General features: G+C 45.4%; 1 protein-coding gene across 5 annotated transcripts in view; it reads right to left on the bottom strand.

Moving 5' to 3' along the window:
• The window catches only part of CCDC85C (coiled-coil domain containing 85C), a 165,748-nt gene that overhangs the window by 68,590 nt on the left and 70,754 nt on the right, over positions 1–26,404 (bottom strand). The gene's annotated exons all lie outside the window — the stretch shown is intronic.

Here is a 26,404-nt window from a genome sequence, read left to right as displayed (position 1 = left end):
ATTCAATAGCTGATGCTTTGGTTAGAAGAGGCTGGAAGAACATCAAAGGCCCGCTTGCTGGGAGAGTTTGCCTCCTTTTGAATGGGTGGAGCAACCCCCTCCAGCATCCATTCTTTACTAAGTCTGGTATCCCACGGATCCACAAACCATATTTGCATGAAGGAATCTCTGCTTATTTGCTTGGGTGGAAGGAGCCAGCAGTCAAAGGAGATGAACCCAGAAAGGAGATGGATGAAGCTATGAATGGATAGCTCTTCTCTAGAGACTTGGGTGGTGGGAATGGTCCAGACCTTATGCTTGTGCTTTTCAACTTGCCATTTGATGGAACTTTCTGAAATATTAGTGCTGTTAATTGGATCTCTATATGATGAGCTCAAGGCAATATATACAGAGCTTATCCCACACAGTCTTTGGGCAAAAATGCAGTGAAGTGACTCTCCCATACTTAGTATGTCCAGACACTGAGACAATGGGTTCAGAGTTCCCACATAGTTCTAAACATAGTGGGGATCAGAGGAAGACCCAATCTAAATAGCATAGTATTTGCAAGGAAAAGGTGTTTTGTTTTCTAATCAACTACCAGTTGTGACATCACAATTTTGGAGCCAAATTTGACACACAGATCCCACTAACACAGTGTTTCCCGAACTTCAGTTTCCAGCTGTTTTTGGACTACAATTCCCATCATCCCTGACCCCTGGTCCTCCCAGTTAAGGATGATGGGAGCTGTAGTCCAAAAACAGCTGAGGACTCAAGTGTGGGAAACCCTGCACTAACAGAAGCCTATGCAAGGACTTCCGCTAGTGCAATGAGGTTTCCCCCCCCCCCACACCTTCCTTAACGCATCCCTGTGTGTCCTAAGAACCCCCAGAACAGTATGGGAGTGGGAGGAGGGAAGAGATTGTTCCATTAGGCAAGCAGAAATCCTCACGTTGATGAAGAAATCTCCTTAGCACTACACTGAATTCTACCCAACTGAGAGAAAATCCACGGAAATCAATGGACTAACTTAAGTCTACTGATTTCAATGGATCTACCTTGACTGTGGCTTAGCTGTAGTAATGGTGTGTATCAGCCTCTAGGGAGAACATCCTGTGTGGCAGGTAATTGGCCTGGAAAAAAAAAAATCTGACTTGGCTGCAGTCCCGTGTTCATTACAAGCAAGGGGCTGAGAAAAAGCCCAGTGGTGGAATGTCCTGAAGGCTATGTCTGGTTTCAAGGTAGAGCAGGGGCCTCAGCACATGGGCTCTCTGGCTCCTTCACCCTCAGTTCTCTTGTCCTGCTCAAAGGGCAAGACTCCTCCAAATTGCTCCCATCAGTGCCTAAAAAGGTGCATGCTCTCTCATGAACACATTCTACTTGCTTCGAACACGAAGAAGCGCAGTTTAGAGGAAACATAACTGTGTGAAAATGTGTGTTTACTTTTACTTTCTGGCCTTGAAAGAAGCCCAACAGAGATATATTGTTATAGATTGTGGGGGGTGGGGGGGGGACACATCCCTTAACCCTAGAAATTGATAAACGGTAGGATTTTGATTAACTGGGATATGGATGAAAGTACCAGCTGCAGAACTGTCCCAGACAAGGAATCCCAGGGCTGGCTTATGCAAACCAGGCTGGCTGGCTTGGCAAAGAGCAAATCGGTTAACATGATAAAAGGGGTGGATGGGCCATCTGAGAGGAATCCTTTGGCCTGGGGAGAGAGATGTTGCCAAGGTGACGGGGGTGTGTGTTTGAGGTGACAGTAAAAGAGAGTTTTTGAGCAAGGGGTGCTGGGAAGGAGAAGGAAGAGGAAAGACTGGGGTCCATCTTGGGCAGGTTGGCTGAAGGCTGGCTGGGAGAGATGCCTTGGGCTGCATTGCTGTGGGGGACAAGCCACTCTTGAAATGACCCTGCTGTAAGATCGGGACCCATTCCATGCAGGTGGAAGGTGTAAATAGGTGAATAAACCTTATTTCTTAAGCTACGACAGTCTCCGCTGTGTCTCAGTCTTCCAAAGGGACACAGACCCTGGGTGAGTGCCTGGAACTCAATGGACTCCTGCCACTGCTCAGCAGGGAGAGGAGGAGGCACTCAACTTTTCTAACAATATTCAGACTACACGGTCACTTTCCCTGCCCCTACCTTTCAAAGCCAGGTGACAATATGAGGAAAGCCAGCAGGGGGTACTTTTGCTTCTAGGGAAGGGTACAATGACTCACTGGTGCCTCCATGAGTGGATGTGTGTGGACCTCTGGTTGCCCTGAACTGCAATGGCCCACAAACCATACTGGGCACACAAGGAGTTTATCACAAACTGCCTTCACACAAGCTCGGGGTATACGAGCCTGCCAAAATACCACACAGACCTACAGGTGGTCCCATAGAGCCCTGGAATAATTTGAATGGGGACTTTATGCCAGCAAAATCTTCTTCTGCTCCACATCTGGATGTCAGGCTGCTGTTAAAGGCTGAGAAGAAGTGGAAGCCTAGTAAAACTAGGTGGCAACATACGAAGGAAGCCAAATGTTTCCGTGCCTGCCCCATCTCATCCTATGATCAGAAGTCACAACCAACTCTTCTGCCTATTTAGATTAGAATTCCCAGCTTTTCGAAGGGTCACTGTGACTGTCTCTTTAACTGGAGTTTTGCAGAGGAGAATAAATGTTTAGCCCCACAACATGGCAACCTTCGTCTGCTTATTTCTGCCTATAAAGTCATGTTAAACACACAAGAGAAGACCAGACCACCACCACCCCTTGGATAGTTGGCACTCCTAGATTAGATCCAGCATGTGAGGCATTTTAAACTTGCAACCCCTTACTAAGAGGTCAGAGATCTCACTCATTGGCTGGGATATTTTAAGAAACAGCATTTTCGGCAGCCTAAATGAGCCAGGATCTGTAAGGCAACATATTTCAAATCTCTGTCTCTCTCGTTAAAATTTTTCTGGGTGTCCCTGAAAGTACATTGTTTAACTAAAAACATCATCCATCATGGCGAAACTGACAACGAAGGCAAAGCACCCAAGTAACTTATCAACAGGCTTGCTGCCTTAGCGTGGAATACTTTGGACTAATGGGAGCTTCCTGTGTGAAGCTAATCTTAAAAATGAAAACCGCCACCCAAAATTCAGAATAAAACACGAGAGCGCCAGATTAAGCAGGAAATGAGAAGCAAAAGAGGAAAAAAATAAAAATAATAAAATAAAATACCACTGCCTTATTTAGCATCCAATTAATGCCTAGAGTTTGCTGCCAAGATTAGTGCCAACTATTGCTGCCTAGGTCATTTAGCAAACCTAACACCAAATCTTAACCTTACTAGATGAGACATAAGAAAAATGAGACATATTTAAGACATATTTAAGACATATTTCACTTATCTAACATATACTGCTTAACTGTAAGAAAACCTATGAGCAGCGCATATGTGTGTGTGTGTGTGTGTGTGTGGCCATTGAGCCCAATTTTGTGTATATTTACTCTAGAGTAAACCTTCCTGGATTTACTTCCTGTGCATAGCTATTTTCCCACATTGGTGGATGGGAAACCTCCAATCTGTCAATTCCATTCAGAGTTCCAGCCAGCCGGCTACTTAGCCCCCAATGCCTTGAACTCCATTTCTTCCCAGTCGGGGTATGTAAACAGAGACTACATGTTTGTAGTGATAATGCCTAGATTCCATAGGATTTTTTAAAAAATTCCTTGGAGACCAGATTCACCCACACCCCTGTGAATCAGGCAAGGGGGGGCTCCTGCTGCTGCTGCCCATATCCAGCTGCACAGCTTGTGAGGCTTATTCGCACATGTGTGGGACTTAATCATTGGAGGGTATGCGTGTGGGTTTAAGAAATGAGAAATGGGGAAGGGGAGCTATCGGCTAGGGTGAAAACTGAGAAATCAAGGTCTGGCGTTTGCCCGTTCTTTTGAAAATGTCTGTACAGGGGGAGAAAGAGTTAATGGGTAGACCAATAGGAAAGCCAGAGGCGGAGCCTACCTGTTTATAAAAGGGCTTAGCCTGAGGTTTGGTTGGTTAGTTAGTTAGTTAGTTAGTTAGTTAGTTAGTTAGGTAGGAAAGGAAGTTGGGAAAGCAGTTGGCAGACAGATGGAAATAGAGAGACAGTTAGTGCAGTTGGTTCTTGTGTGAGGGGAGGTAGAAGAGTTAGAGACATGATAAAACAAGACTACGAGGGGAAAGGGTAACAGCGTTTCGAATGCATTTAAAGGTTATTTGTGTTTGAAATCAACTACAATCTTCATTGTTAACTTAAGAACCTGGCTGAGACTAAGTGATTTACCGGGGAGGACCTGGTTGGTGACAGCGGATTAGTGGTGTACGGGTCAATAGTCCATGAGACGACCAGGGGCTCTGTACAAACGCCACACAAGGTTCAAAGAACCCTTTAAAAAAACCCAATATCTAGTATTTATATTGCATACTCCATGCGTTCAAGGCCCTTGGGATATTTCATTTCGGTATGTAATCCTTGTAGGATAAAGGTAAAGGTACCCCTGCCCGTACGGGCCAGTCGTGTCCAACTCTAGGGTTGTGCGCTCATCTCACTTAAGAGGCCGGGAGCCAGCGCTGTCCAGAGACACTTCCGGGTCATGTGGCCAGCGTGACGAAGCTGCTCTGGCGAGCCAGCACCAGCGCAGCACACGGAAACACCGTTTACCTTCCCGCTATAAAGCGGTACCTATTTATCTACTTGCACTTAGGGGTGCTTTCGAACTGCTAGGTGGGCAGGAGCTGGGACCGAAAGACAGGAGCTCACCCCGCCGCGGGGATTCGAACCACTCAGTCCTAGGCACTGAGGTTTTATCCACAGCGCCACCCGCGTCCCTAATCCTTGTAGGATAGGTCAGCATTAACCCTGCCCTGTGATCAGTACTTTGTTAATCATAAGAGCATAAGACAAATTCTGCATGATCTGGTCCAGCCTCCTGTTTTCACAGTGCCTGTGGGGAGCCTGCAAGCAGATGAAATGAGGACAGGGCCTGCAAGATGCCCTTCTGTGTCCTAGTGGCCTGACTTTCACAGAAGGGCTGTAGCTCAGCATCTCCAGGTAGACATGCTTGTGCCTGAAATCCTGGTGGTGAGCCACTGCCAGCCAGTGTTGGAAATACTATTGTGGGTGCCCTGACGCCTCTGGGCAACTTCACCCCCCTCTAGATACCTGGGAGCTGGGGTTTAATCAGTTGGCTAGAGCGGAGTGCTGATAATGCCATGGTTGCAGGTTTGATCCCAACGGCATATTCCCGCATTGCAGGGGGTTAGAGATGATCCTCAGGGTCCCTTCCGACTCTGCAATTCTATGATTCTAAAGTATGCTAATGGGTGCTGGACTTAACAGTGCAAAAAGGCAGGCTATACTTATTTTCCAGGGCATCGCCTGGGGGTGGGGTGGGGGAGTACTAAGGGAGAACAAAGTTCCTGATAGCCAACCATCAACACATCAAAGGAAGATCCTTGGCATCTGAGCAAAGAGGGTGTGGCCAAGGTTAAGGTGGGTGTGACGTCACACAGGAAAAAAGGTGCCCTTTGAAAACAGAGATTTAGAGGAAGGGGGTGAGTGGAGTTTCTTGGTGGAATGGTGAGACAGAAAGGGAGGGAAGGGAGGGGCAGATGGGGTTCATCAACCTGGGAAGGTGGCCCATCTAGGAGATGGAAACCCTGCTAGATGGGCGGGGTATAAATAAATAAATAAATAAATAAATAAATGATGATGATGATCCTAAACCTCTGCTGCCTTGTGGCTATACAGCGGTACCTCGGGTTACATACGCTTCAGGTTACATACGCTTCAGGTTACAGACTCCGCTAACCCAGAAATAGTGCTTCAGGTTAAGAACGTTGCTTCAGGATGAGAACAGAAATTGTGCTCCGGCGGCACAGCAGCAGCAGGACACCCCATAAGCTAAAGTGGTGCTTCAGGTTAAGAACAGTTTCAGGTTAAGAACAGACCTCTGGAATGAATTAAGTACTTAACCCGAGGTACCACTGTACTCACAGAACCACAGAATTGTACAGTTGGCTGTGACCCATCTAGTTCAACCCCTGCAATGCAGGGATATGCAGGTGGCTCATACAGGGATAGAACCCATAACCTTGGCATTATCAGCACCACACTGTAACCAACTGAGCTATCATCCATGAGAAAGGCTTCGGGAGTAAACCCGGGGAGGGGGGGGTGATCCATACCTGCTGCCTCGCAGGACATCTTTGGGAGAAGAAAAGGCTCAGGAGTAAACCCTAAGGTGGCCAGGTGGTACCTTGTATGCCTCCTTCCAGCAACTCCTGCAGCCAAGCTGATGCCAAATGTATAGCTTGCCTTTCCTTTGGACCACACTGGCGAGGCCGAGAGGAGAGCCTTGTTGCATCAGGGGAGGGCGGCGGACTTAGGACACATGCATTTTCACATGGCTTCCATGGCCTGCATTCATTTTACGTCAGTTATTCCTAGCTTCGTATCTCTGAGCCCCTTTGGTGGGGTGGGGAGGGGACACCCCCCTCCCCCTCTGCAGCACCCAAACGAATGCTTTCATAGCAGACATTTGTCTAAACAACAAAGGACCAGTCTTTGCAAGCACTCATTCTGCACTAGGATCAGCCGAGCAAGTGAAAAGCAATGCAAAGCAGTATGAAAGGGATTTATGGCCCCATTCTAAAAAGAGGTGGGGTGGGTGTGAGCGTGAGTGTGTGGTGTTTTTTGCTGTGTTGTTTTTTTTAAAAAAATGGAAGCTTTTTCTTCCCTTTTTTTCGGTGGAATGCCTCACTTCCATCCCTCAACACAGTGGCACTCAAAACAATGCTATTGATGTTGACCAACAGAAATCTAACCAACCAACAATAATAAACTGGGTAATACTCAATTGTAGCTCCCATCAGTCAGACTAAGGGATTTACAACTACAGGGATTTAAATGTTAAAGCCTTGGCAGCTTTCCCACGGTGACAGGCTACACTGTGTAACAAGAGCTGATGTGAAAATGGCTCAATCAGGTTCCTTGCAGGGGCCTGGCTCCTGTGCCTCCAGCATTCACCTTCCGATTCTCCAGCCGCCCAGCCCCCGGCTGCCCGAATGTCTCCTAATCCCTTAAGCAACCTCACCCTTTCTCTCTTTCTGCCCTCAACACCTGGTGCAGCCTCCCTGAATCCCCGTGCAATGTTGTTGTTGTTGTTGTTGTTGTTGTTGTTGTTGTTGTTGTTGTTGACGCTGCTGCTGTTATTCGTCTAGATACCGCTTCATTGCCAAGGTGGCCTCGAAGATGTTTGCAAGTACAGAACCAATTTAAAAACACAGAAACATTCGTAAATAAAATGTGGAAGGAAACATGCCCCATAAAGCCACAGAACAATGAAAAAAAAAGTTAAAACAGTAAGTAAAAGGAAGTTCGGGACAGGAGATTGCGGGATGCTGATCTAAACAGGTGTCCTGGCAAGCCGGCGGAATGCCAATACTGATGAGAGCATTCTATAGCACTGGTGCCACCAGGGAAAAATACCACCTCTGCGTTACCACAGGCCAAGAATCATCAGCTTAGTCCTCACACCTAGGATGTGTGGCCCTCCCAAGGGCCATAAAGTGATGCCTTGAGAGCCACAAATAGTTTCCTGGCCTAAGTTACTCATCCATGAACATGTGGGGTGCAAGCCTCAGTGAGGTGGCAGACTCAGAGAGAAGGTGGTCCATAGAAGGTTCCAGAAGGCAGTGGAAACCCTCTCCACCTCTTACAGTGACACACCACCACATTTCCAAGAGTACTGGGAGGAAAACCACCTCTCCTGGCCCACTCTAATGACCATGGGAGGTTGGCAGGCTGTGTGTTTGCTCACTTGAGCAAAACAAAAGCCTGGGAGATGGCTACGTGCAGGGTTCCCATTTGCAAATAGACCCATGGAGAGGAGAGAATGGCCCAATTACTATTCAGCTAACCTGAAAGAAGAAAGAGGAGTTGCTCTTTTCTTTCTTTCTTTTTAAATAGTCTGCCTGAGAGAGTGGCCAGTCATGCTACGAGTGTAGGTGCTACTTCGGGTGAAACAGTTCAGAAGCGGTTCATTTCCCCATCCTTCCTCAAGAGAAAGCTGGTTTCCACACGCACACATTATCTACCACGGGAGTGGGCAGCCTTTTTCAGACTTAGGGCCACATTCCCTTATGGGTAGCCTTCTTGAGGCCACAACAGACCATTTTTGTGTGCCGCCGCACCACAGAGAGCATTTCCTGTCTGAAGAAAGGCCACTATCATAACACCAACAGGACGCAGCACTGGTGGGGCAAATAGGGACATTCTGGGGTCAAATCAGAAGCCAGGATGTATTTCGTAATTCCAGAACTGTCACTAGGAAATCAGGACACTTGGAAGGTATGCAGAAAAAGCCAACTTCTGGTATACTTTTAATAATGTCTGACGCACACCCCAGTTTTGATTCTGACTTGCATTGCTGCAATCTTAGTTCAATCCATTTCATCTGTGGCAGCAAAGCGGCATATAAGTATCATCATCACGACTCTCTAATTTATATACCGCTTAATGCCAAAATAGATTCTGTTTTAGAGGTATTTTTAAAATAAAACATTGTGTTGCGTCTTCAAATCCCCGTTTCTAGAGTTGCCATATTTCAACTTTTGGGGCAAAGTTATTGAGCTTTTTCTTGCTATATCTCCCTCAAAAAATGAAGCATTTTAGCTGTTATTTAGGAAATAAAAAAAATAATAACTTCCATACGCCGGGGTTTTCCTGGACATTTTTGCAGATTTCCAAAAATCCTGGCTATGTCCTGGAAATTCCGGACGTATGGCAGCCCAACTGTTTCCTGCCATTATGTTCATTTGACCTCTCAACCCAAAGCACCTCACAAAGTTTGCCAGAGGGTAATCAAAGGGGATTTCAAAGGGTTAAAAGGGCTGTTTAGAAAAAAATCCCCCAATAAAACAACACAACTCCAGCACTTTTCTGACACACAGACAGCTCATACTTCTGCTTCACCGACCAACTGAAAAGGACCTTACTTCATTTCCTCTAGCAGACCTCCACACACTATTTATATATATATATATATATATATATATATATATATATATATATATATTTAAAAAACTAACCACCCCAAACTCAACCCCTTATATTCTGAAGGGTCATTTAAAGACAGAGTTTTCTCCCTGGTTCTTGCTTTTTACACATACAGCAATTAAACCGTCACTCTCTCGGGTTGCCTTTTACTCCTGAAGCACAATCACAAACATAATGATTTACAGAGGCAATAATCACCAAGCTGGCCTCATTACATGCCAAACTTCTTAAAATTAGGTGATAAACATTACTCATTAACTTCCCTGCATTCCCCCGTCTGTTACGACTGCACTAACATTTTGGTTAACAGTCCCAAACCCCAAATGGGGAACTGAAGACCAATTTCTGAGCCTGGCTTGCTTGTGTTCTAGAAAGCTATTTGGATCCAAGGAGATTCTGTTCACTCTCCGGTGGGCTTGATGGATTTAAATCATATCAGTATTCATTTACCCTTTACAAGTATTCTGGGAAGAAAATGCAAAAGAGATGTGTTGGCCCATTAAGAAAAGTAACTGGAGTTTTCTTGTATGAAGTGGGAGAAGGCGAGAGATCCCAAAATTTGGGGAAAGGGTATTTGTTGCATCTATATTCCACTTTTCCTTTAAAAAGCTCAAGGCAACCTTTTTTATACCTTGGATCTCAAACGCCTTGGCTCCCGAACAAATTGGCTCCCAAACGATCAAAACTCAGAAGTGAGTGTTCCAGTTTTCAAATGATTTTTGGAAGCCAAACATCCAGCTCAGCTTCCGATTGGCTGCAGAACACTCCTGCAGCCAATCAGAAGCTGTGCCTTGGTTGTCGAACTGTTCCGGGAGTCAAACAGACTCCCGGAATGCATTCTTTTCGAGAAACAAGGCAGGACTTCACTTGCAACAATTCTGTGAGGGAGGTTAGACTGAGAAACAGTGACTGGCCCAAGGTCAGTCCATCAGCAGTGGATCAGTGCACCTGGCTCTTAACCAGAAGGTTGGTGGTTCGAGTCTACCCAAGGACAGCTGTAGACAGGATTTCTGATTCTGTGATCTGTATGTGTGACCCAGCTCTTGATGAATGGCAGTTGAATGTGTCAACTGAATTGGCTGAAAAACGCTACGGATGAGAACTGGGTGAGTCATTACTCTTGCTAATGCAATAGGTGCTAAATTTTCCTTGGTTTAACATGTACTAATGTCCAGGAATTCTTTAGTACAGACCAGCCCAAAGCTGATGCCAAAAGCTATCCAGAGTCAGTGCAATGATGTAGCTCAGGAAAGCAGAAAGCTAGACAGGAAGCAAACTAGGATCTCTCTACGAGGTGTGTCTATTTTGTTTTGCAAGTCACTAGGATAAAGTTTGGCAACTGAAAGGTCAGGCTGAACTCTCAAAGGGAAGAACTGGGTCTGAAGGCAACAGATTGCCCACCCCTAACCTATGAATGGGGTGGTGTTTGTTTTTTCAAAAAAAAGCACAGAAACCATAGTACAGGTGACTAAGAAGCAGAACTCTTGTCTTATTATCCAATTTCATCTCAATAAAACAAATGATTCATTCGCTGTTGGGAAAGAAAATTTATTACCACAGTAGGGTTAATTATAGCCCTGCTAACATTATGGCTCTGCACATCACGTTTTCTCATTCAGAGTGCTAAAAGTCATAAATCTCTCGCCCCACAGGCTCCCACTGAAACATTCCTATCCAGAGGCACACACTTTCGAGTCTGTACATACTGGTTGGGTTGCTTGGGTGATTCAACGAGCGCGTTTTCTTTGAATGCTGATTCATTGAAATCTAGGTCATAAATGTGTAACATTGCAAACTTTGATTTGATTTATTGACGCACCTACAACGCTCCCACCCCCTTGGCTGAGGAATAACGTGGCATGAATTATATGGGAGAATTTGCAGAGTACTGATCCTGTCTTAGGACTTGGGATTTTTCTGTTTGTTAATGTAAGAACTGCTGTGCTAATCAAAAGCTCAACATTCTCTTCCTAATGAGAGAAGTCTGCAAGTGCAGAAGATGGTACCAGATTTCTTCTTTTGTTATTAAAGGTAAAGGTACCCCTGACCATTAGGTCCAGTCATGACCGACTCTGGGGTTGCAGTGCTCATCTCGCTTTACTGGCCGAGGGACCCGGCGTACAACTTCCGGGTCATGTGGCCAGCATGACTAAGCCGCTTCTGGCGAACCAGAGCAGCGCATGGAAACGCCGTTTACCTTTCTGCCAGAGCGGTACCTATTTATCTACTTGCACTTGGACGTGCTTTCGAACTGCTAGGTAGGCAGGAGCTGGGACAGAACAATGGGAGCTCACCCCGTCGCGCGGATTCGAACCGCCGACCTTCTGATCGGCAAGCCCTAGGCTCTGTGGTTTAACCCACAGTGCCACCCGCATCCCTCTTACGTTATTACTCAGGAGCAATGCAGCCACTGGACATTACGTAACAGCCACTGACAGAGCCGTCTTTCCCATTCGCCAGGGCGCCGGCCTCTCAGGGGCACCCTAGTGAGTGGGGGAACTGCGCGGCTTGGCCGGCAGCCTCCCCTTTCCCCTGCACATCCACCAGCTGTGCCCCACCAACTATATGGCTGGCGGGCATGCAGCTTCCTTCCCACGCCTCCGCAGGAGGAGAGCGATCCCCACAGAGGCTTAGCAGGGGCCTCTGCATCTGCCAAAGATGGCCCTGCTGGTGGTCATTGTCCTCCTCCTGCTTCCTGGCAAAAGGGGTCACGCAGGCTTCCCGGGCTGACTTCTCGGGCGCCCCGACACCGGAGAGCATGTCCGCAAGCATGTTTTCCTGCATGATTGCCACCGCCATGCTGAGGATCAGGGCGGTGGGGGAGGCAGAGGACATTTTCCACTGCCCCCTCCCTTCTTTTGGAGTTGCCGGGGGGGCACCGGATATGCTTAAGGCGGCCCTGGCCACTGACAGACCTGTTGACATTAGCTACTTCTTTCTGTTTTCAAAAGCCAATAGCATTAGTTGTCTGCGCTCTCTAGCCGAGTTCACTCGTAGACACTGCGATAATCCTGACCTACCTACCTTCCAGGGGTGCTGTTCAAAATAATGTATGCAGAGCTCTCCAAAGTGATGCAGCAGTGCTAAATATACAAAAAGCAAGTGTGCTCAATGATTGTGCTCGACGCTTGGCTATGCTATTTTTATTATTTTATTATGATGATTCATTCCCTCTGTCATTTGCCAGGGCAGTCTCTGGGCGGCTTACAGCCAAGTTTAAAAACACACATCGTAACAACATCAAAACAGGAGCGTTCTCAAAAATGTAACTCGGATGTGTCACCGGCAGTTCAAAAGCATCACCAACATGGGAGCAAAACAACCCATTTGTCATATTCCATCAAGTGTCTGTGAGAAAACGACCGTGTTAACCTGGTGCCAAAAAAGCTATTCATATCGGTGGCCTCACTAAGGAAGCGTTTCATAGGACACCCCCTCCCCCATCTCAGGATGGTGTCAAGAACCAGGCCTTCTCAGTGGTGGCTCCCTGTGGTCGAATGCTCTCCTAGAGAGGCCCATCTGGTACCATCAATATCAGCTTTTGAGCATCAAAACAAAACCAGTTTTATTTACCCAAACTTTTTTTTTGCAGGGGGAGTACATTTGTAGCCTGTTCTTCTGCTCATCTTACTAGTGGGGTGAGTTGATTTTACCCTTTTATACATAAGGTGGGTGAGCATTTCAGGTTGCTTTCTATGCTTGTTTTTAATGTTTGTTTCCCTAAGGCACTTTGAATCGCATAAGTGGAATAAGTGACTAATACGTATAATAATAACAGGCAGGGGACCACAAGCAAAAGGTCCACTCCCTTCATAGATTCACAGAATTGGAAAGGACCCCCAGAGCCTTGCAATGTAATATACTACTACTACTACTACTACTACTAATAATAATAATAATAATAATAATAATTTATTACTTATACCCCACCCATCTGGCTGGGCCTCCCCACCCACTCTGGGCAGCTTCCAACAGGATATTAAAAACACAGTAAAACATCAAACATTAAAAACGTCCCTAAACAGGGCTACCTTCAGATGTCTTCTAAAAGTCAGATGGTTGTTTATTTCCTTGACATCTGGTGGGAGGGCATTCCACAGGGCGGGTGCCACCACCAAGAAGGCCCTCTGCCTGGTTCCCTGTAACCTCACCTCTCGAAGTGAGGGAACTGCCAGTAGGCCCTCTGAGATGGACCTCAGCATCTGGCCTGAATGATGGGGGTGGAGACTCAGGTATACTGGGCTGAGGCTGTTTAGGGCTTTAAAGGCCAACGCCAACACCTTGAAATGCAGGAATCTCAACTAGATCATCGATAACAGATGGTCATCCATCCTCTGCTTGAAAACCTCCAAGATAGCCTGCGACCTCCCATGGGAGTCCGTTCTCACACATAGAACCTCTGGGGAAAGGTCTCAGATGACAGATCTTAAGGTTCACGTCACAGAATCACAGCACTGTAGAGTTGGAAGGGACCCCGAGGGTCATCTAGTCCAACCCCTGCGATGCAGGGATCCATGACAAATAGCCATCTAGCCTCTGCTTAAAAACCTCCTATGAAAGAGATATTATTTTATCAATCAAGGCTGCAGCATCGTTTCCTGATATGGAAACCTCCAGGTGGATTTCAAAGTTAAAACCACCCAGGAGTAGACATAAAGAGAGCGCAAATGATAAAGGCATCTAGGACATCTAGCTAAATAACCTCTATAGAGGTTTGCCCTTGCTGTAATAAATGCAACTTTTCTGCGCTTGCCTAAATTTTAGAGCAGGAACTTCTCTCTCTCTCTTTCTCTGCAAAGAGAGCAATACTTTGTTCGTTGCCCTCAGCTACTTTCATGGAAATTTTGCCGCAGTGCTACAGCTTGCTGAATTCACAACCAGCAGCTTCCTTTCCAAAGCCGTGCGGAAACTACAAAAATTGCTTCGTAGCCTCAGGCTCCCCACCGAAAGCTACCTGGGAGAAATGTGCGGTCGCTGGATGGGTGTGAATGGCATTACAGCAGGTACAAGACCGCAAACTTGTGTCTGTGTTTGTGAATGGCACTTGCCTTGCACACCATTTTATTATTTATTAAAGGAGTTTATTCGACTGACTTTCTCCATTCCATCTGTGGTAAGTTAGCATTTCATTCAGATTCAACTGCACAAAATACCCGGGAACAACTGTTTATATACATTATATTCGTGAATCACCTGGGGTGCATTAAAATGTGTGGATTATTGCATTCGTTTTCCTGATTAACAGGCTAGCATTTCTCACCCAGATTCCAACATTCCTTTTACAGTGGTACCTTGGGTTACATACGCTTCAAGTTACAGACGCTTCAGGTTACAGACTCCACTAACCCAGAAATAGTACTTCGGGTTAAGAACTTTGCTTCAGGTGCGGCGGCAGCAGGAGGCCCCATTAGATAAAGTGGTGCTTCAGGTTAAGAACAGACCTCCGGAACGAATTAAGTACTTAACCCGAGGTACCACTGTACACCAAATTACAAGTTGCATTACAGAACTGTGGCTTTTTGACCAATATAAATGTTGTGCTAAAGTTTAAATGGCAGGCAAGAACTGTACGCCGAAATACCATCCCTTTCGTCGCATGAAATTACAATGCAAAACTCCCACGATTTTCCAGGTTAGTGAGTTTGCAAATTTATTATTAATGTTTTTATTTATTATTACGATTATGAAAGCAGATAACAGGGAAATGAGCATTAAACTAGATTCCATTAGCTTTTCATAATTGGCTTTCATGCTGTATGAAAGATCACATAAAACATGGAAGTTACCAGGTAAGGAAACATCGGGAAAATGGAACGCAGTGTTGTCTGAAAGCAGCCCTGGCAATTGCACAACGTAATCCAAATCCAAGAAAAGCAATGACAAACCTAGACAGCATCTTAAAAAGCAGAGACATCACCTTGCCGACAAAGGTCCGTATAGTTAAAGCCATGGTTTTCCCAGTAGTGATGTATGAGAGCTGGACCATAAAGAGGGCTGATTGCTGAACAATTGATGCTTTTGAATTATGATGCTGGAGGAGACTCTTGAGAGTCCCATGGACTGCAAGAAGATCAAACCTCTCCATTCTGAAGGAAATCAGCCCTGAGTGCTCACTGGAAGGACAGATCCTGAAGCTGAGCTCCAGTACTTTGGCCACCTCATGAGAAGAGAAGACTCCCTGGAGAAGACTCTGATGTTGGGAAAGATGGAGGGCACAAGGAGAAGGGGACGACAGAGGACGAGATGGTTGGACAGTGTTCTCGAAGCTACCAGCATGAGTTTGACCAAACTGCAGGAGGCAGTGGAAGACAGGAGTGCCTGGCGTGCTCTGGTCCATGGGGTCACGAAGAGTCGGACATGACTAAATGACCACCACCAACAACAATCCAAATCCAAGGTCCACTGGGACGAGAGAGTTTGGATTCAGGTGATCTTGGGCTTTCCCACATAAGCTGGACCCCCTCACACTAAGGGGCCAATACGTGGGTGGTATCTGGCCCAAACTCTTCCTCAAGTTCACTGCAAACATTCTCAGAAAGATTTCCTTCAAACAGCTCTCACTGCCCACTTCACAGCTGGAAACTGTCTTACGATAAGTCAAACCATTGGTCCAGAATTGTTTACACCAGTGTTTCTCAAACCTGGGTCCCCAGCTGCTGTTCGGACTACAGCTCCCATCATCCCTAGCTAGTAAGAACAGTGATCAGGGACTATGGGAGTTGTAGTCCAACAATAGGAGACCAGAAACACTAAATCTACACTGTCTGGCAGCGGCTCTTAAGGGCTCCAGTTTCTCTACCTGGAGATGCCGGGAACTGAACCTGGGACCGTCTGCATGCAAGGCAAATGTTCTACCATTGAACTACAGCCCTTCACCTCCTTTCCTCTCATACTTTAGCAGCCAGTATTTCACATTTCCCTGGAAAGTCACTGGGCAGCCCCGTGTGACATTTCTTTGCCATTCCTCCTGTTACAATGCTACAATTCTTGAAAGAAAAAAAGCTATGCTCAGCCAAGGAAGTGCTAGACGGTGGGTAATGTCAAATATCTTCCCTCCGAGTTAGCTCATCAGCCTCTGCAACTGACAAAATTGCAAGGTGGGAGCAGGCAATGTCTTTCAAAATGAGCAGCATTCGGTCCGCCTGCTGTACTCTCTTGAGTCACCAAGGGCAGAGATACAAAGGAAACAGGAAGGCTGGAAGGAAGACTCACAACCTAAAGGTGTAGAGATCTTTTCATGCTGCACGTGCTTCAAATTCCTATTCTGACCATAATTACAGGTTATTTATATATGACCAACAACCTCAAACAGTAACAGTGGTGCAAACAGTCAACTGTTTGACTGTTTCAAGATTCCACCAATGGAAAATACGGAGAAGCAAGACCTGCAATAAACTGGTCAGTGTGGAAGTGTCCCTGTTCAGGGTTCCAGCAAGCCAGGCACACCCCATTCTGTCTCCTCGCCCTCAACCCAGAATTTGGTTCTCTGCCACCTCTCATTCAGCGCTGTGTGACCAATGAGCACGCTCCATACTCACTGGACAGCTTAGGTTCTTCAGTCCTGCCTTAATTTTCTGGTTGCTGTCCTTCTTCTAAAGCTCTTTGCATTTTTGCAATCCTCAGGCTTCCTCCAAACTTGCCATAACACCTACCCCTTGTGCATGCATAATTTTAGCTACAGACCCAGAGAGAGAGGAATGATTTCACCGTTTGTGTACCCCGGCCTTTCCCAACTTGGCACCTTCCAGATGTTGCTCAACTCCAACTCCCATCATCCCTGAGATATGGGATTAGGAGTCAGAAGGGCACCAAGTTGGGGAAGATTGAGCTAGCAGATTATTCATTCTCTCATTGCCCCTCTTTCTCCCATTTGCTACACAGCCCTTTGGCTCTAAGTCAAGGGGGTGAGCAATAACCATACGAGTAAAAATAGGGATGGGTAGATTTGTCGCTTGCCAATTTAATGTGGACATATTTTTTTCGCATGAAGAGTGAACAAACAAGCCATTAAGGATACTCAGGAAGAGCTAGCAGAATGGCAAAGGTTCAATTTTAATGTTGATTGTTTAATGTGATAGTGACAGATGGCACCAGAGTTATATATAGTCCTGTTCCTGTCTATTGGTAAGGAATTTCTGGGGTTCCTCCTCTGCATACCATAGCATCCTTGCCCGGCTAGGGTGCAGCCTTGGCAGAAACTGACAGGACAAAGGTGAAGCTTGATTCAGTAATGGAAAAGAAAATGCGGTGTTACAGGTTGGGGTAGCAGAAGTAATAGTGAGCTGCCACCCCTATGTTCACCACTGCTTCTGGATTTATTTGGATAGCCTAACTACTTTGTCTATGCTCTGGTAACCTCAAGGTTAGATTACTGCAATGCATTATGCGTGGGGCTGCCTCTGAAGACGGTTCGGAAACTTCAGGTGGTGCAGAATTCAGTGGCCAGGTTGCTCACCGCACCAAGACGGTTTGAGCATATTACACCGATCCTGGTCTGACTGCACTGGCTACCAGTTAGTTTCTGGGCCCAATGCAAAGTGCTGGTTTTGACCTACAAAGCCTTAAATGGCTCAGGACCGCAATACCTCAAGGACCGCCTCTTTCCATATGAACCTAGCCGGACCCTGAGATCTCCTTCTGAGGCCCTTCTTTGTGTGCCTCCTCCTCAAGAGGTTCGAAGGGTGGCAACACGAGAACAGGCCTTCTCTACAGTGGCTCCCCAGCTGTGGAATGCTCTTCCCAGGGAGGTTTGCCTGGCGCCTTCACTTTACTTCACCTTTAGGCACCAGGCAGAAATGTTCCTTTTTAACCAGGACTTTAGTTGATCTGATTTACATCCTATGCCCTTTTAAAATGTGTTCTGGGGAGGGGGGCTATTGGGTTGTTGTTTTTATTTTTATTAGGTATTTTGTGGTTTTATATCTTGATACTATTCTGTGAACCACCCTGAGGACCCCCCCCCAGGGTATAGGGCGGTACAGTCATACCTCGGGTTAAATACGCTTCAGGATAGGTATTTTCGGGTTGCGCTCCGCGGTGACCCAGAAGTAACGGAGCCCGTTACTTCCGGGTTTCGCTGCTTGCGCATGCGCAGATGGTCAAAAACGACGTCACACGCATACGCAGAAGCAGCAAAACGCAAACTGCGCATGCGCAGACACGCTGTCACATCTTACGTTCTGTTCAGGATGCGAACGGGGATGCCATTCACATCCCGAGGGACCACTGTATATAAACTCCATAAATAATAATAATAACTACATTTCACAATGCCCAGCCACTACCAGGCCCTACTACAGCTGAAGTCAAGCTACCCCTCATTCTCCTATTCCCAGAGGGCATCTGTTTTACATGCAGAAGGTCCCAGGTTCAGTCATAAGGAACAGCCAACTGGATCAGCCCAAGGGCCCATCTAGTCCAGCGTCCTGTTCTCACAGTGGCCAACCAGATGTCTGTGGGACACGTGCAACCAGAACACGAGCACAAGAGAATTCTCCCCTCCTGTGGCTTCCAGCAACTATTATTCAGAAGTATTGCTGACTCCAGCTGTGAAGGCAGAGCATAGCCCTCTCCTCTAGGGATTTGCTTAGTCCTCTTTTAAAACCATCCAAGCTGCTGGCCTCCACTGCCTCCTGGGGAGCGAGTTCCATAGTTTGACTACAGGCAGCACGAATAAGTACTTTCTTTTGTCCGTCCTAAATCTTCATTGGGTGTCTACAAGTTCTTACAACTTACAGGATTGTAAGTTGTTTTTATATACAATGAAAGCAACAAGAATTTTATTGGTACAAAAATGGAAGCAAGAAGAACTACTGCCGAAAGAAGAATGGAGGACGAAGTTGATGGACTATGCAGAATTAGATAAATTAACAGGAAGGATTCGAAACCTGCGAGATCAGAGATTCTTAGAATACTGGAGTAAATATATTAACTGTTTGAAAAGTAATTGTGATGAACAGATTACGCTAGCAGGACTGCAAGAAGTTTTGTAAGGTGGATTATTTGAAACAATGCAAGAAAGACTAGGAAGAGAATTATTAGTTAAGGACAATTAAATGTAATACAAAATTAAGAAATGCAGAATAAGTGATAAAGAACGGAAAATCATCAGAAGTGTTGGCGGAAGTGTAAAATATTGTATGATGAGAAATTATGTTGTATGACTGTTGGAACTGATATGTTTTAAAAAATCAATAAAAATGTATATTAAAAATAGGTAATCTTAATGCACAACTTTACTATGTATATCTGTTTTAAAACTTCATGTTACTTACATTTTGATAAACTTGCTTTTGACATTTATCAGTATTTGCAATTACTATCTTATATCCTTTCATATAAACTGCTTAGAGGTTTTCGGTTGATTAAGCAGTAAAAATCTTGCTAAATAAAAATATTAAACATTGGATGTCTACGAGTTCTAGTGATAGGAGAGGCGGGGGGTGGAACTTCCTCGAATTTCTCCATGCCATGCATAATTTTATAAAGTTCTATCATGTCTTATTTGCCTCAGCATCTCCTGGTAGGGCTGAGAGAAAGCCCTTCATAAAATTCCGAAGAGCTGATGCTGGTTTATGTAATAATAATAATTTTAATAATTTTTTTATTTATACCCCGCCCTCCCCAGCCAAGGCCGGGCTCAGAGCGGCTTACAAGCAATAATAAAAACAAGATGAATGATTACAACTTAAAAACAAAAATAAAATACAACATTAAAATAATGGAACATTAAAATATTAAAATGTAGACAACACCAAGCTGGTTGGAACAACGCTCTTTAGCATAAGGCACCTTTCTATGTTCCCAGTAATTTTTCTTCCCGGGGAAGGAAACCTGACACTCACATGACAGGTGGAGGCAGGTGAGCACAGGTCAAAGGCCTACAGGTGATGCTGCCCTAAAAGAAGGCTCTTGAACAGCAGGCATCCGTACCTAAAATATTGTCTCACCAAGTATACACTGATGACTGCACTTGGCAGGAGATAGTCTCCTATAGATATAGATACCATCTTATCAGGAAGTCTGTCCCGCACATTACAGAAACCAGGCCTTTAGTATCATTAAACCTACCCCTGGGAATTCCCTCCAGTTAAATATTAGACAGGCACTGTCTCTCTGTTGTCTTTTCAACACCTGCTGAAGACCTTTCTCTTTGAAAAAAGGCTTTTAGATAAAGATATATCCTAGTCTGAATTTGCATCAGAATCGCTTTTAGATTTAATGCTGCATTGCTTGCGCATTTGCCACCCTGGGGAGGAAGAGTGGAATATAAATTTAATTAATTAACAACAACCACTAACCCTATTCAGAGAGGGCTGCGAATTGCAACTCACTGAGCCAGGGTGCAACTCAGAGATCATACCTTTGTCACTAATAATGTCTACGGAAGGGCAAAGTTACGACAAGCATGCCTTTCGCCCCAGATCCTGCTGCTCTCTCTCATCTGTTTGTGGGCTAAATTGCAAAACTGGCTTGCTTTACCAGTCAACCTGATGATGGAAGAAAAGGATGAGTGGCAAGGTCTTGGAAAAGATGGGCACAGTGGCACAGCAAAAACTCATTCTCCTACTGCTTGTGCATTGCTAAATGCAAAGCGTGACCTCCAGGCTGCAACCAGGCAACAAAGTTCTTGTTGCTGTTGTCGTTGTTGGATTTATTTAATTAATTATTCCATTTCTATCCCACCTTTTTCTCCAAGGAGCTCAAGGTGGCATACATGATCCCCCCCCCCATTAATCTCCACAACAACCCTGGGAGGTAGGTTAGGCTGAGAGGTGATGACTGACCCAAAGTCACCCAGTGAGTTTCATGACCAAGCCGGGATTTGAACCCTGGCCTCCCGGGTCCTGGTCCAACACTCTAACCACTACACCACACTGGCTCTCCTAATTGTTCAATGGTTTATTCTTCTATTCTGCTGACCAGCTGAAGCTGAACTTGCAAGCAGCAACCGAATGAAACACTATTATCTTTGTTTCTTGATTTGGAGTCCTTTGGGAAGCCTGAACATTTCTCCAGAAGTCCTTGCAATCTTTCCCTTTTCACACTAGTAATCTGTAGTAGCAGGTGGCATTGTGAGCCACTGCTGCTCACCTGACCTCCGACCATTGGTGCTGCTTACCAGGAGGCAGAGCAGGAGGGTGGACAGTAGGGAGGTACAAATAATAATAATATAATTATATAATATAATAATTTATTATTTATACCCCGCCCATCTGGCTGGGTTTCCCCAGCCACTCTGGGCAGCTTTCAACAGAATATTAAAATACAATAATCTATTAAACATTAAACGCTTTCCAATGGAGCCAATCTGGTGTATCCACCAGTTTGTTTGTACAGTTTCAACCTTGCCACCGCCTTCCCTCTGCCTCCTAATAAGCAGCAGCGATGCAACTGACCAGAGGGTCAGGTGATCTGCGGCACCCACCACGCCTTCTGCTAATGCTTAGCTGGTGTCTGCTACCCTCAATGGCTGCTACATCCTTGTCTCCTCCCCTCCCCAAATAAACCTTCTTAAGAATAACGCTGTCGTACCACAGCCAGTCAAGATTTGGCTGTGTGACAGCTTCACTGTGGGTAAAGGAAGCTAATTCGTCCTAAAGGTGTGTTAGGCTTCCATGTGACAACACTTTTGCTCCCTTTTGCACTTCTCAAAAAAACAAAAACCCAACCAAAACCAACCCAAAGTATGTGTGTGGTGGTGGAGAATGTTTTTCCCTAGGGGAGAAAATGTTCACAAAAAGCACACAGATGCCCACTCAATGCCTCAAGAGGTTTCGGTCAAACAAATATTTCAAAACAATGCCTCCTTCTTCCAGTTTGATGAACAGACGTTATTTGCAGTGTTTACTTCCCGCACTCCTACGAAGAGCTTGCCAGGATAGAGTGCTCATCAGACAAAGATTGGGTGGGAGTCAAAAATGAGTAAAAATAAAAGCCAGCTTCCTCAAAAGGTATCCAACTTTTGCTCCCCTGCCCTGTTCTCCTGTGATAATCAGGATATTGTTCCAATGTGGTTTATCTGCAAGGCCATAAACGTCTTTGGTAAACAAACTAGGTCAGGCATCTCACCTGGGCAGCAGACATGGGCCACAGATTTGAAGATCCTGTGCACATAGCAAAATATACATGCAACTATGGAAATGGCCTTCAGGGGTAGATCTTGCTGTGTGTGGATCCGTTTTAATTTGTAAGCTTGGCCTTGCAAATAAGATCGCAAAAGTTACTAGCCTGCTAGGGCCTGGCAGAGGAGGGACGGAGAGCTACCAGCTGCATTTTTATGCTGTGAGGCGAAGTGGGGATTTACTTCTTTGGCTGCCAGCTCAGTTTCTTCTGCTGGACAAAACAGAAAGGCAGCAATATTTCACCAGCCTCTACCAGTCCACGTGCAGGGAATTCCATGTATTCACCAGTATGCAATTCCTGGTCACTTACAGCTGCAGGGTGAGTGCTTAATACAAGGCTGTGATAGTTGATGCTTCTCAGAGTAGTTAGTTAAAACAGCCTTCTGTGTCCCAGAGCCCTCCCGCCTCCCGTTCTCAGCTTTGGGTAGGAAGAAGGAGGGCTCCAGGACCCTGCCAGAACCTCATGCCTCCTTCCCAAAGCATGGAGCCTTGCTTTGGACAGGCAGAGCAAGGGCTGCTGGGTGGGTGTCTAATTTTGGCCTTGCTTCCCACCCCTGTGCAACAAGGCAGTATGTGGCCCGTGGGTTTCGGGTCAAAGTACCCTTACAGCCCACTTAGTATGAAAAGTTGGACCACCCTGAGAGAATACTGAGCTAGATAGACAAAAGATCTGACTCAATATGAAGAATGTTCCTATGCTGTGTAACAGCTAATACAGTCTTGTTTTAAAACACTAGCTTGGTAGCCATAGGTAACCTAGAGGGAGTGAGATTGCTACAGCAGAAATGCCACACACTCTCTCTGCCCACCTCTTTCTGCAGGCTGCTTTTCTATCTCTCTTTTTTTCAGGTTGTTATCCTTTCTGGACTTCTTTATGAAACTGGAAATGGGATAAGCACATCAGATGGGGAATTCCTTGCTTAAAATTTGCTGAACTTGCTTGGCAGCCTTAGTTCTCTCTCCCTTGGCCTCCACCCATGAACTGCAAAGTTGGAATAGTAACACTGGCGCATTTTAGAGCAACCTTTCTCAACCCGGCGCCCTCCAGGTGTTTTAGGCCACAATTCCCATCAGCCCTAACTGCCGGCTGTGCTGGCTGGTGCTCATGTGAGTTCAAAATGTTCGCAGGGTCCCTTGAGGGTGAAGGCTGCCTTAAGGGGCTGTTGTAAAAGATTGCTGGGATAATGTCCGTGATGCACTTTTTATGGCCTCCAAACCAGAGCACTGTTGTCCCAAGTCACATGATTCAATGACATTGCTGAAGCCAAGCAGGTCTGGGTTTGGTCTGCTTTGAGTTCCATCATGGAAGGCAGGGTGTAAATATATATCTTTTCTGACAAAAGAGGATTGGAATGTCTGGAGGAATGAACAACCTAGGCACCAGAAAATCTTCCCCATTCCACAGCCATGAAAAGTGTGCAATTTTAAGCGTATGATTTTAGAACTGCCTAGCACAAACATAGGTATCTGAACACACTTCATTCCTCTGGAAGTGTGTGGCCAGCAGGAAGGAAGAAGCAACTTAGATATTTCCCAACAATGCCACAATCACTCCAGGGCTTCCTTGCACAACATTTACTCTGGCAATTTAGAAATTTGGACTGTAGCCTATAAGTCTTCCATCTGCCATCTGCTGGGAAACTGGCCTCGTAGTGTAAGTTAAGATAGAACACATCATACCACTGACCCTGAGCTGTTTCACATGTAATGCTAAGCCAAACCATGGTTTAGCGTGAACAGGTGACGTGAGGGGTCCTGAAGCAGAGATTGTGGCTGCTGTGCTTCTCCTCTGTTCCTCCTGCCCCCGAGCAGCTGAGAGCTAAGCCATGGTTTGGCTTAGAGTGTGGTCCGAATGTGAGTTCATGTTGTGTCTCGCCCAAAACAAACATAGATTACAGCTAATGGTATGCCTGTAGTAAGACAAACCACAAGCCTAAGTTTTGACAACACACTATCAGTAACACATCTGGTTTTCTATGCTGAGGGCTCCTTTCTGTCATGCGGGTCTTCCTGCAATGCAGATAATTATTTGCAACTCAGGCTGCGATTCTATTCCATTACCTGGGAGCAAGCTCTACTGAACTCAGTGGAACGTAAGACCATGTCTAAGATTGCACATTTGGTATGAACTTATTTTCCCTCTTGTGGCATCAACAGAAAAATGAGGGGAGAACAGAGAGACTGTTTATCAAAGTTTCTGAATTTCTCGTTTTCTGGAAGGTCAGGTTGTTCGTTGCTCAAGCAAACTTCATAATTAATGGCTTTTGGCTTCCTCTGTTTACTTCTGGGTTTTTCTTTTAAGTTGCCTGTTCCTCAACACACAAGGAGTAGCAGGAGAGAGAAAAAAGAGATTTTAAGGTACGGGTCAGTTGACTTCACACATTTCTTTCCCCCTATACAGACATGAAGGGAGCCATTGCATCATGATATGCAGAAAGTGTGCAAGGAACTGCATTACCAGTGTGCACACTCATTCAGCACCCACTTTGGCCTGTCTTACTGTAAACCAGCCTTCACCCGAACGTAGTGCCCTCGAGACTGTTTGGATTACATCTCCTCTCAGTACCCAGACAGCACAGCCAAGTTTAGTAATAGCCACCAAATGTGGAGCAGGAAACCTAAGTCAAACTGGGGTTTGTGATTATGCTCTCCCATGACCAATAGTCATGATCACTAGGGATGATGGATGTTGTAGTCCAATAATATCTGAAAGAACTCAGGTAAGCCACCCCAGCTAAACATGCTGAAACTGCTCATCATGACTGAAGGACAAGATTCCAATCAAAACTTTGCCTCTTTAAAAATTCTCAAAACACCAGTCAGTGTAGGGAATTAAAGCTGATTTCAGGAACCAGAGTAGTGTTGAAAGGTTCAGATGTGTTCTAGTTGCTGCTGCAACTTCTGATGTACTCTAGTTCTTGGCCCTGGCATGTTCCAGCTTGTCAATATCTTTCTTAAATTGTAGCGCCCAGAACTGGAAACCCTCCTGCTAAAAGCCCGCCTAGTAACCAATGATGTTGTTTCAATGTCAAGAAAATGTCCATCTATTTGCCCAGGCATTTGCAAGATATGTGGGTATTTTATGCAGAAAACTGAGTCCTTCTGGATTTTGTAAGTTCACTGTCTGCCTTGTATTTCAACCTGCTCCTTTCATCATTTGTGGCCTTGGTTGTTTTAGCGTTATCTATAAGTACGCAATGTAAATGCCATTGTACACCGCATGAGATCTTCATGAGGACGAGTGACTTAGAAACCTATCTAATAAAATAAATAAACGATTTAAGAACCAATAAAAGGGGCAAGAGAAAGGGTTCCTGCACACACTCCTGTAAAATTTGTCACAAAAGCATAGGTCCATGTGCAATGCTTGAAATAGTTCTACTCAGTTCACACCCCATCTGTGTCCAAAACTGAAAAACTAAAAAGGTACTTAGTGAATTGGAGCAAGAAGTTAAACGTGGCTTTCCCAGAACAGTTTCTGAACATTGCCGAGCCTGTTAAAAGTTGAGAATGTCACTGTTCATATAAATCCCATTGGGCTTATGTTAGCTCCCTCTGAATCTGAGTGGAAGCTTCCTCATTGATGGCAGCATCCTGTGTTCATTGATTTAATGGCTCAAACATCCAGCTGGAAATGAATCATCCAGCTGGAAAGAGGCACAGAAGTCTAGCCTAAGCTCTCACTCCCACCCACTTTTATCAATATAATTATCTAGGCTAAAGTTTGCCACAAGCTGGAGCAAACTAGGTGCATGACTGGATATTCTGATAGAACGATGGATTTATTTAATCTATGATGGGTTTTCGCATTCAGCAGGTAGGCCGGAGCCTGGATTCAGCTGAAAGACAAATCCACAACTCCAGGCCAGTTACCTTGGAGACGACTCAGGGAAGTGAGCCGACGCAGGGGAGGCAAAAATTACTAATTTAGAAATGTTTATAGACCGCTGTATCACAAAACTCTTAAAGTGCTGTACATAATCCAAAACACAGCTCCTTGTTTATACCCCTGTTTTATAAACAGGAAGATTGTGTGTCAGTTTCACCAGAGATAAAATTACATCCCAAATTACATCCCATAGACTATGATAATCAGATTTCAACAAATCTACTTGCCGCATCTAAAAAAAATGGGGTGCTTCAAGGTGCTCATGCTAGCACAGTTCTCTTCCTGAGGGAAATACAAGGGGACAGTTTGCTGGGGTTGCTAGTAAGGGAGGGGGGC

This window comes from Podarcis melisellensis (genome assembly GCF_964234715.1).
Source record: "Podarcis melisellensis genome assembly, chromosome: 1".
In the NCBI taxonomy this organism is placed as follows: Eukaryota; Metazoa; Chordata; class Lepidosauria; order Squamata; family Lacertidae; genus Podarcis; species Podarcis melisellensis.
The sequence above is the reverse complement of the archived record's forward strand: the minus strand, read 5'-3'. Positions and strand labels throughout refer to the sequence as shown.